Source organism: Octopus sinensis, unplaced genomic scaffold (assembly GCF_006345805.1).
Source record: "Octopus sinensis unplaced genomic scaffold, ASM634580v1 Contig17615, whole genome shotgun sequence".
In the NCBI taxonomy this organism is placed as follows: Eukaryota; Metazoa; Mollusca; class Cephalopoda; order Octopoda; family Octopodidae; genus Octopus; species Octopus sinensis.
The window spans coordinates 20,287-32,017 of NW_021835177.1; the positions used below are offsets into that span (position 1 = coordinate 20,287).

Here is an 11,731-nt window from a genome sequence, read left to right on the forward strand (position 1 = left end):
ACCCGCTTTACAGTTCCACCAATCGCATTGGTTCATAAACTTACGATAAGATCTATGCCAGATCTGGGTTGTTGTTCGCTCAATAAATACGTGGAATTCAGTACGGTCTTCAGCTTAACCTCGCATCTCGATCTTTTGTTGAAGTCACACGAAGTATCACGTACGACCGACACTGTCACCAGAATGGATTTCGCACAACTGTCCAGGAATATTTCGCAGCGTTATTCCATTTCTTCTCTCATAGCTTTTGGGGTTCTTCTCGTTCTGACGATCGTGATTCTTCATCAAGATTCAAGAATAGGAAAAATGAAAGAGAAATCGAAAACGGTAAGTCATGGATTTTGTGTTAATATATGTATGTCTTTATGTATTTATTATGCATGTATGTATGTATGCATTTACGTATGTATGTATTAATATGTGGATGTATGTATGTACCGATGGATGGATGGATGTAAGGATGTATGCATGAATCACTTACATATGTTCCTATGGAGCACACACACACACATAAGATCACACACGTAATCACACACGAACACACAGGCGCACACACCTAAATATACATATATACATATACGTATATAATTGTATATATAATATACATATATATATGTATATATAAATATACATATATATGATATATTAGTGCCTGAACATATATGGATATATATATACAAACAAATATATGCGTGTGTGTATTATCACTGTATCTCTCTGTCTTTCCCTCTCTCTCTCTATTTATCTATATATATATATGTAGTGTGTGGTGTGTGTGTGTTGTGGGTGTGTGTTTGTATATAAATATATTCTTTTAACCGTTCAGTCATTTGACTGCGGCCATGCTAGGGCACTGCGTTCAGTAGAACAAATCGACTTCAGGAATTATTCCTTGTAAGCCTATTGCTCATTCTATCGGTATCTCTAGACGATCGCTGATTTAACGGGGACGTAAACACACCGACATCAGTTGAGAATCGATAGCGGTGCGACAATAACAGACACATACATAAAACATAGATACATACACACTATGTGTGGTATACACACACACACGCCACACACACAATCAATATATATATATATATACATATCATATATACATACACACATATATAGTTACGTATGTATGTACATACATATCTATCTATCTATCTTATATATCTATCTATCTATCTATCTATCTATCTATCTATCTATCTATCTATCTATCTATCTATCTATCTATCTATGTATATCTATCTATCTATCTATATATATAATATATATATATATATATATATATATATATATAGGATATATATATATCTGTCAGATATGATGTAATCGTATATTCTATTTCTATTTCCATGTCTAGTTATATTTGCAATATATTATGTTAATATGTCATTGCTGTTATGTAATGGTTTAATAAAGTATTGATTGGGTATTATCTGATGGTTGATGATTGATTTAGATATGTTTCTCCATTTGCACCTATATATATTATATCTATATATACATACATATACACACATCCCAAGGAAACACCAAAGAAGGGTGTATTTGTACTCCTGTCCGATCGCTCTTTCACCAGACTTAATCCTGGAGAGGGAAATAAGTGCGTAACGGAAAAATTTAACGGTGGGGTTCTAGCATGGCCATGCCCTGTCGCTGCAAACGTTTAGCCCTGTAATATTAGTGTTAAGTATTATATCAAGATGTACACTTACACACACGCACAGAAACAGACACATACAAACACACACACACGCACACATAGGAATACGTACATATTTACACACATTTATCTATTCTCTCCATCAGGAACGGAAGTGAGGCGAGTTTTTTTTAATCTTTTCTTTCCAACTGAAAATAAAACGTGCGAGTGCCAATGTAGATCGGTGTTTCGTAATGTTTGACTGTAATTCACGTTGGTTTTATATATGACAATATGTAAGAACGAATGTAAATACATACACACAGACACCGGACAAACACCCGCACAAATAAACACAAACACACACACATACGCACGCACACAGACACACGTGCTCAATTGTACACGAACAATGACACTATACAGTGTATGTCCACTCACATATATGTGTTTGTTAGTGTGTGTGTATGCGTATAAGTAGATACGTATATTGTGATATTTACGTGTATACCTATATATTGATATGTATTATATATATATATATATATATATATATATATATATATATATATATATATATATATCAGGAGCTTCCTGATGATTTCTTTTGAATGAAACAGTTCTAGTCCTGTAGAAGCTCCTTCTATAAAATAAATTAATTTATTCTGCTATGTATTGAGTACCTTATTTACTGTGGTTAACCCCGAAACCCCGGGACCTACATATATATATATATAATATATATATATATATATATATATATATATATATATATATATGTATATATATATATATATGTATAATATGTCTGTGTGGAGGCGCAGTGGCCCAAGGGTTAGGGCAGCGGTCTCATGGTTGCCGGATCGCGGTTTCGATTCCCAGACTGGGCGTCGTGAGTGTTTAATGCTGCACGAAGCTCAGTGAGTTGGGTTGTTGTGATCACTCTTCTTCTGTTGGCCCGCTCGCTTAGCCAGCAGGGTGGCGTCATTTGAAGGTTAAAACAATGCGAAGCGCATTGTGACCAGCGATATGTAGCAACAACTGATAGCCTACTCTGTAACGGTGATCACGGAGATATATGTATCTATATATGCACACAATACACGCACACACACACGCATCCACACGTACATACACACATACCAGCACAGATGCCCACATATACCTTTAACGAACAATACTCATACAGATACGCACACACTTATACACACGTACATAAGCGCGCACACGCACACAAGCACACGCACGCACGTTACGCCCACACAACTCCAACTCCCCCCACACACACACACACGCATATACAAATTCACATACACATCGATACATATACATCCACACAATATATGCCTACACGCGCACACACACATACACATACGTATACACATATAGACACAGACACACACACACGCACGCAAAAACATGCGCACACATAAGCACGCACACACGCACACGAATGCACACATCGAAAACTCACAACCCCATGGATACAGGTATATACACCTATATACGCTTACTCACACACATACAAACGCACATGTACACGCACACACAGCTACATGAACATGTGAGACGCACGCACATACATACACACACACACAAACGCACAGTTATTCGCCACACACCCAAAACTCTACGCATACACACACAAACACACATGTGTCATCATTGCACACATACACACATACACACACGCACACATACAGAAAGTAAAGCACAGTTATTCGCCCAAACCACCCCTAACTCTACGCCTACACACACGAACACACACACATGCATACACACTACAAACAATACACACACACGATACATATACATACACACACACACACATACTTCAAACTAGCAGTACCTATTACTTGACCTGTGGTAGAGACAAAGGGAGCCACGCCCAAATCCTTCTTCCTTGACCTTAACACTACTAACCCTACAACACGCAAAGTTTAACAGCCACAACCACACACACACACACACACATGCACACACACACACACGTGTCATCATTGCACACATACGCACATACACACACACGGACATGCAGACCTACGATCACGCACATATCCACACTTACACACACACATCCCTCCTCCTTCTACCACTCTCCTGCCTTTGAAAGAACTTTCTTCCCCAATTTTCTTCGGTCATTCAAAATGTGGACGGCGTGGTGTACCGTTGGCGATTTTTTTTTCCTCTGTCTTCCTCCTCGTATGTTTCCGACGAAGAGCTCCGCTCGAACGTTAAACCCTCCTCCTTTCCTTCTTCCTAAGCGTCAAATAATACTATATTTGTTCCACGTCCTCGCATTGTTGTGTTTTTTAGTGCTTTCTTGTTTAGATAAATTTAACTATAAATATACATGTGTGAGTGTGTATATATATATATGTGTAGAAATGTGTGTGTGTATATGTTGTGTGGGTGTGTGTGGTGGTGTATGTGTGCGTGTGTGTGTGTATACTTGAAGACATACCCGGTATTGCTGGGGATAAAAACGGGAAAGGGTATATAATATATTGCAGTCATTTTGAAACAGGTGATATGGGAAAGTGCAACATTGACAACAAAACATTTGTAGAGTAAATGCTGGGCTAATTCGACTAAGCAACATGCTATGCGTCCGTTTGGAGTGTTTCAGGCCCTAACCTGTCATGCAAAATTGGAGGTGGGGTTTGTGTGATTTTTGAACGTACCGAAAAGCTGTCAGTGGATATACTCTCCGTTGCAGCAGTGTGCGCTGTGTCTAACACGGCCCATCACCGGAAATTTTGACACTTCACGTCGGGTTTGTTGTCCTACATCACTCATAGATTAAATTTGGAAGAACTGTGGTTGTTCATTTGCGGGTACCAGGGAACCAATGAGGGGATAGACTTGCCCTTGAACTTTGACGTCGGCGTAAATTCATGTTTATCTATCTTCTTAGATTCACCAAACGATGTCATTTGAAATGCAGAGTTGTATTGTCTGATATTGTTCAAGAAGTCGTTTGACTAAATTGAAGCGCCTTCTAGAAGATCCTAAGGGTTGACATGGTAGTGTTGGCAATGATACCTGTCCGAATATGTTGTATCTATTGCATTGTTTTAAGTTCGAAACGATAATAAATATATCCTGAAGTTCTATTTATATGATGCTATTTCTATTTTTTCACAGAACCGTTTCATCTCCAAGAAATCTCTCGACGATAAACTGATGACAGTCCAAGTAAGAACTAATTTTACAGCTAAAGTCTTTACCCGTGACTCATTAACAAATGATTTATAATTTCACCAACTTTGAATTAGTTCCACATTATTATCCATATGTCCACAAAGATGTAGGCTAAGACATTTGCCTGCATTTATTTTAAAATATATTCTACTTTACAATAATTTCCTAAATAAAAGTTTTACTTAATTACTATGCCATTTATTGTGTGTATATGAGTATATATGCAGTGCTACGTCGATAATTGTACCAAGCCCTCTTCATAAATGCAATCATTTGAACATCCATATAAGTATTTTATGGCAACCAGTATTTACCCATTAAACTCACCTTCCTGGTAAACCATCCGCAACATGCCCCAGGGCACGTGATCTTGAGCTTTCCGTGGTTTACAGCGTATAAAACCTTGGAAATAATTCAATGTTTGCTGGAAGATCAGTCTTGAACGAATCTCTGGTCGGGTGTACTTGTCCAGGACGGTAATCTTGGGCGCGACAATTTCCCTACATATCTTTTCCTGACATCTAGTGTCGACCTTCTATAATTAGAATACACTCTTGGTCTCAATTTGAAAAGATTATGATTGTCACCCCATATTACCATTGCCTTGTGTGTTTTTTCCAGGGTTCCCATCCACCTAGCACTACATGGGTCACTCAGAGAATACCATCTGTATTTAAAGTTTCTAAAATATCAAGCCGAACGTGCTTTTCACCAGCAGCTTTATCACTTTTAAGTGAGTTTAGCTCAAATAAGCGTTCAAACGAAGAAGAACTGCCGAAAAACATAATACAATCACGAATCCATTTCGATGCCAACTTCATTCAGGCGGGTCACTCTCAATTTGGATGCAAATGTCTCCACATTTTTGTTTCTGATCCCAGCATCCACTGCGGCTTCCAACTGTATTCTGTAGGTCGCACTGGATTTACCAATTTCCAGTATTCGGAAGACTGTAGGAATTTCAGGTTTTTAGACATTTAGGTAGTGCCGAGTGACAACTCCCCTCCCCTTCCTTTTACCTGAACGTTCAGCAAAGAGTGAAAGAGGACCGAAATCTATCAAAACCTCTGTCACCAGGTATTTCTATATCAGGCACCCTTATAAATATCCCTGTCTTAAAATAATATCTTTACCATAGAGAGGAGAGTGTGTATCTGCACTGAAGGCTGCTATGACCTCTCCATTAAGTTCACTGACGACATTCCTTCCAATCAATCTTCTCACGGTTATCAGTGCCAAGGTGTGCACTGAAGTCTCCTTGCGGGACAAATGACTATACCCCAAATATATCTAAAGATGAGGTGAATTTGCTTAGGAAGGATTTGTATTTGACCCAGCTGTTTGCTGCATATACTTACAGCAGCCACAGTGGTCTTTCATATTCAGCCTTAGCTTCAAGAGGCGAACCCTCACACCTAGTAGGTTTCACTCCATTATACAATCCGAAAGCTGGGGATTGAGAGTATCCTAATCCCACCTGTGCAGACGTTGCTGGCACCACAGTTGCGTAGTGGAGTATCAAGACTATATCGAGCTGTACGCTATCGGAGAAAGGAAATTTCGTAGAGGGAGACACCGATTATATCTACAGGCAGATTATATCTAACAATTTTGACGTTTTAATTCTCAATTATTAAAGGTTGTTCCTTCTTGATCTGCTTTGGTGTCCTGAGACCGTCAATTATGTGCTCCCCCCACGCACCCCAGATTAATTTGCAGGCTTCTTGCTGGTTGGCACCGGTATGGGTGGGGTGTGCTATACATTTATCGAACGGACTCCTCTACTCGAGATCCGGATGTGATGTCTTTTAACTAAATCGACAAATGATGCGGTATGGTTGTTATTTTCATATTGTAGTTATGATGGCCTATTTGCGCCGAGCTCCAAAATGATATTTGTAATTGACCGATGAATATTCGCACCTGGCGAATATTTTATCATATATTCTATTGCGTTTTATCATTATTCTATTGAGAAGTATATATACTCATACCCAAGTTTACGTATCATACATACACATCCTATCATAGCGGAGACCGATACACATTCTGATATTCTTAGATTATCTCTCAAATCTTTGACATCAACGTCACCAACAGGCTCAACAGACAAATGTCTTTTTTCTGTCTTTACAATTTATTCTTATTATTACATCTTTCGTTCTGACTTTCATTCACTCGTTCTTTCTTAAATTCTATATTTCTCTCTTATCCATCATTCCTTCCCATCCAACATCCTACTTTGTAAATGATCCCCCAATTCTTTCTTTTAAACTACATTATTCATTTTAATTTCGCAGAACCGGTCTCGGATCATTGTATACCCGGTGGGGCAGAACAACTTGTCCTCCTTATTCAAAAACTTGTATATGACGGTTTGATACTTTATATTTCTGACCTCTCATTCTCTTTTTGTTTTTTCTTGTTCTCTTTTTATACCTCTCATTCTCTCTTTTGTTGCCTCTCTTTCTCTCTCACCCTCTCCTCACGCACATGCACACACACTCACCTTTGTCGGTGTGTCTGACATAAACATTCTCAAATCCTTTTATGATATGTCACGTTTCAAACGTCTATACCTGTAGACTAAACAGACACTACACAAGACTGCTTACTCCTTTGTAGGTATTTGGTCAAATCAGAATATTGTATGTTGTCTACTACGGACCAAGTGAAAAGGATGTTGTCTAACCACAGAATATAGATATCTCTACGATAAATTACAGACAGGAGCTGGACTAAAATCCACCATGGCGATCCAGAATTTCTGGCTGACCAGCTTTGGATTGTAGGATATTAAATACCGAGGCTGCTAACTGGTGATCAAGTGTACAGGCTACGGATGTGGTATTGTACATGAGTGACCAGGACTGAAAGTGCCACGTGACTATCATTAACTAGAGTGCCCAATGATCGCAGGTGTTGGCTAAATTGAATAGAGTATATTAGAATTGATGACAGTGACTGTAAACGATTAATGAATGAACGCACAATTGTAGAATGAGGACTGGACAAGCCACCATACTGTAACTGATGGAAAAAGCTAAGGACTTTATTCATTAAGGAAAATAGAGAGAGACTAAAATATTGTGAGAGAACAGAACAGAGTACAGAATGCACTTCTATTCTTCTCCGCCTCACGAAGTCGTATCGCTAAAACCTTGCTCTTTTCATGCACAACATCACCTCATTAATTATCCAGTATATATTGTAAGGTAATTACGACACTTCCAATTCAAAACTGCTGCTACAACCTCTTCCCCAATCAACCTCACAATCCCTAAAAATGCTCTGAATCTGCTCTCTGTAACCATACACGTATCCTTTATCGGTCGCCCACTCCGCCGTCCATTCATCTTAAGCACTAAGCCATCACTGAACCTCACAATTTTTCCTCCACACTCGTTTCTGTGTATTATTGATGAAATAAAGTTGTGTGATCATAACGTCTATGTAAGCTGATTTGTCGAGTCTAAACGAGTGGTTTAGCCACTGACTCTCGTATGATCGACTAAACAACATTTCATCGACGGTTACCCACCACTTCTCCATCTGACTCGTCGTTCCCCTATTGTCCTACTCAAACCTCCTACAATTTCCACCATCAAAATATATCCGTTCACACGTGAACATCTTTTCCATTTCGGATAAACACGAGTGCATGCGTTATGAAATATTCTTTTATTTCTCCATCTATTGACACCCACCGAAAAAAAACACCTACCCCATGCAAACATACAAATATCCACGTCGTAACCACAAAAACTTACCCGTATTACACAAAAATATATTATAATATAAATGGAGTTGACATGAAAACAATCGTGCCGCATTATCTTGGATATCCTCGTTGCTTACTACGATAATATATAACATACATATACATACATTATATATAATATCTATATATATATATATATATATTATATATATTATATATATATATATAATATATACATATATATATATATAATATCTAGATATATTATATATATATATATATATATATATATAGATATATATATATATATATAATATATATTATATATATGAGAAGGTATATGTACAGTTACGATTCAGCAACACACAGTTTACACTCATATAAACACTAACATATATACACTACAATTCGTTCACACGTGACTAAGCATGACTTCTTTTAAGTGAAAAATTGTAATGAATGTTTCCGTTATTTCGTATATAATTTTGCTTAATATCTTTTTTAATTGATTTATTCTTACTAATTCAAGGTGTGGCTGGTGGACAATGGTACGGCGACACAGGTGGCGGAAGTAATCTCTTATGTCTACCCAACGATCCCATTTGGGCCAATTATACGACAGAAGTTGAAGAAGGTGGTCACATTTTGGCAGTGAATATGAACTAACTTTTTACCCAACTAATAAACTCTTTTCTTTTGCCAACGCTGAATCAATTCATGATCACAACGTTCCGTGTGCTGTCTGTTTGACACGAAAACCTGCTGTTGTTATGATGTTACCCGCCAGGACAAAGTGTTACGCTGGTTGGACAGCTGAGTATTCGGGATATTTGATGACCGCGAGTTCTGTACATAAGGGCAGACTTGAATATGTGTGTGTGGACTATGCTCCAGAAGCTGATCCAGCAGGTTACAGAACGAAATGGAGCTCTGCTGCATATTGTTCAGGCTGCTTGTGGTTCATTGCCATGTCCACCGTATGTCAATGGTCGAGAATTAACCTGTGTTGTGTGCAGTAATATTGAATAGAAATTTACATTCGTTTCTATATGAAAATTTATGTCGGCGAATCATAAAATATAATATAATAAAGCAACATATACGTTTCTTGTAATTATGTTTCGCAGTATTTTATCCAACTAATATATGTCGTTAATTAAATTGCTGCTACAAGTTTTCAGAAAATATTCAAAACGAAACAACAGAGACGTCATAGAATGTGACAAATAGCTTAACAGAACGATGTAATCCTCAGGGAATGATTCTAGAATACATTTTATGTGTTCAGTTTATCAAATTTAAAAGTTCAAATAAAATGATTCGTTAAATGTGTGTTGTATTCCGTCTTAAAATGAAAACAATCCCCAAATGAAACACCTCCGTACAAATATATCACCCTTTCATGATCAATCTTCAAAAAACACGATAAAAGCTTATAACTAACATCACTAATGGTTTAATAAAAAAAATACTCCCATACGTATCATTGTAACTATAATCGATGCGATGAAACCTCTGCAATCCAATCGCGGATATTGTCTAATAAAGCATATTTGATCTTCACTGAAGAAATACCACAAACTGTTGACTAACTAACTACTTATCAGGTTACTAACACATTGAAGCTTTCACGAAACACTTTCGACAAGGGTACAAGTACACGTCCCACGATTAACTATTTTCAATCAACATTCACATATTCCCGCTTCTCTACAAAAATCACACACACACACACAGCATCAATCGAATCTACAGCAACACCACAAAACATCAAGTTCAACAAATTATCTCCGTCTGTAACATAAAACTATGAAACTCGCAGAAGAGGAACTTGCTTCGAGATACATGCATACAATAACTGTAACACACATAAACGACTTAGTAAGGAAAGGAAGACGACTTATAAAATATACATTAGGTGGAATCAGTGCAACATGTTGAGTCTTTCACACTATACCCAGCATGATTGCTCCTTGTATGTGGGAGTTTGTAGAATGGCTGCCAGATAAACGAAGGATCCGTGGAAAGAGGGATCTGTGGGTGGCAGCACGTTTTTTGTCCGATTAATTGCGTGCCATAAGAATGCTCGATGTGAAAAAGCTAGAGAAAAAGAATAATAATTAAGTAATATGAAAGCACGAAATGCTAATTGACAAATGAATATATGGAAACATTCAACATGGCGTTTCCAGTGAACAGTATTAGCGCTCAGTATTAGGCATAAGCAATTTTTAGGTTCGTTAAAATGTGCTAATGGCATATTTCAAACTCTAAACGCAAATTCAGTGCAGGAAGCTGCAAAAACAGCATATCAGTCCAGTGCTGCTCCCTATCGGGTTCCAGTTCAGTCGTTATCAAGAGAAAATACCGAAGAGGGGAATTTCTGGACAAACTTAAAGCTATAGCTTTAAATTAAACATAGTCAACAACAACGAGTAAGTGACGCCATTAGAGCGCCAGGCTGGAGTCTGTCGTGAGTTACCTCCCTTCGGTATTTCTCTTTGATAAATACTTCGCTAGAGGAGTTGACTTCAACCTTGTGCCCCATTAGTAACTGCGGTCGGTCGTACGGGTCCGCATCTTTCTTCTCTGTGTGTGTGTGTGTGTCAGTTTTTGTGTGTGTGTGTGTCAGTGTGTCAGTGTGTGTGAGTGTGTGTGTCAGTCTGTGTGTGTGTGTGTGTGTGTGTGTGTGTCAGTTTGTGTGGTTGTCTGTGTGTGCGTGTGTCTGTATGTGTGAGTGTGTTTGTCAGTGTGTGTGTGTGTGTATGTCAGTGTGTGTGTGTTTTAATGTGTATGTGTTTTTCAGTGTGTGTGTATGTCAGTGTGTGTGCGTGTCAGTGTGTGTGTGTGTATGGCCGTGTGTGTCAGTGTGTGTCAGTGTGTGTGTCAGTGTATGTGTGTGTGTATGTTTATGTCAGTGTGTGTGTGTCAGTGTGAACGTGTGTGTTTGTATGTCAGTGTGTGTATGTGTGTCAGTGTGTGTGTGTGTGTGTGTTGGTGTTTGTGTCAGTGTGTGCTTGTGTGTGTGTGTGTGTGTGTGTGTCAGTGTGTGTCAGTGTGTGTGTGTGAATGTGTCTGTGTATTTGTTGGTTGAACGAAATACTTCCCACACTGAATATTAAAACAGTTTCCCAAGAATAACAAATAAAATTAAATAACAACATTAG

The 11,731-nt window shown here is 38.1% G+C and overlaps 1 long non-coding RNA gene across 1 annotated transcript in view; it reads left to right on the forward strand.

Moving 5' to 3' along the window:
* The window catches only part of LOC118761809, a 28,070-nt gene extending 18,704 nt beyond the window's left edge, over positions 1 to 9,366 (forward strand). Inside the window, exon 5 of the long non-coding RNA XR_004997653.1 lies at positions 9,094 to 9,366. This is a non-coding gene — a long non-coding RNA (uncharacterized LOC118761809). The remainder of the gene's footprint in view (positions 1 to 9,093) is intronic.
* Positions 9,367 to 11,731: the final 2,365 nt, after the last annotated feature.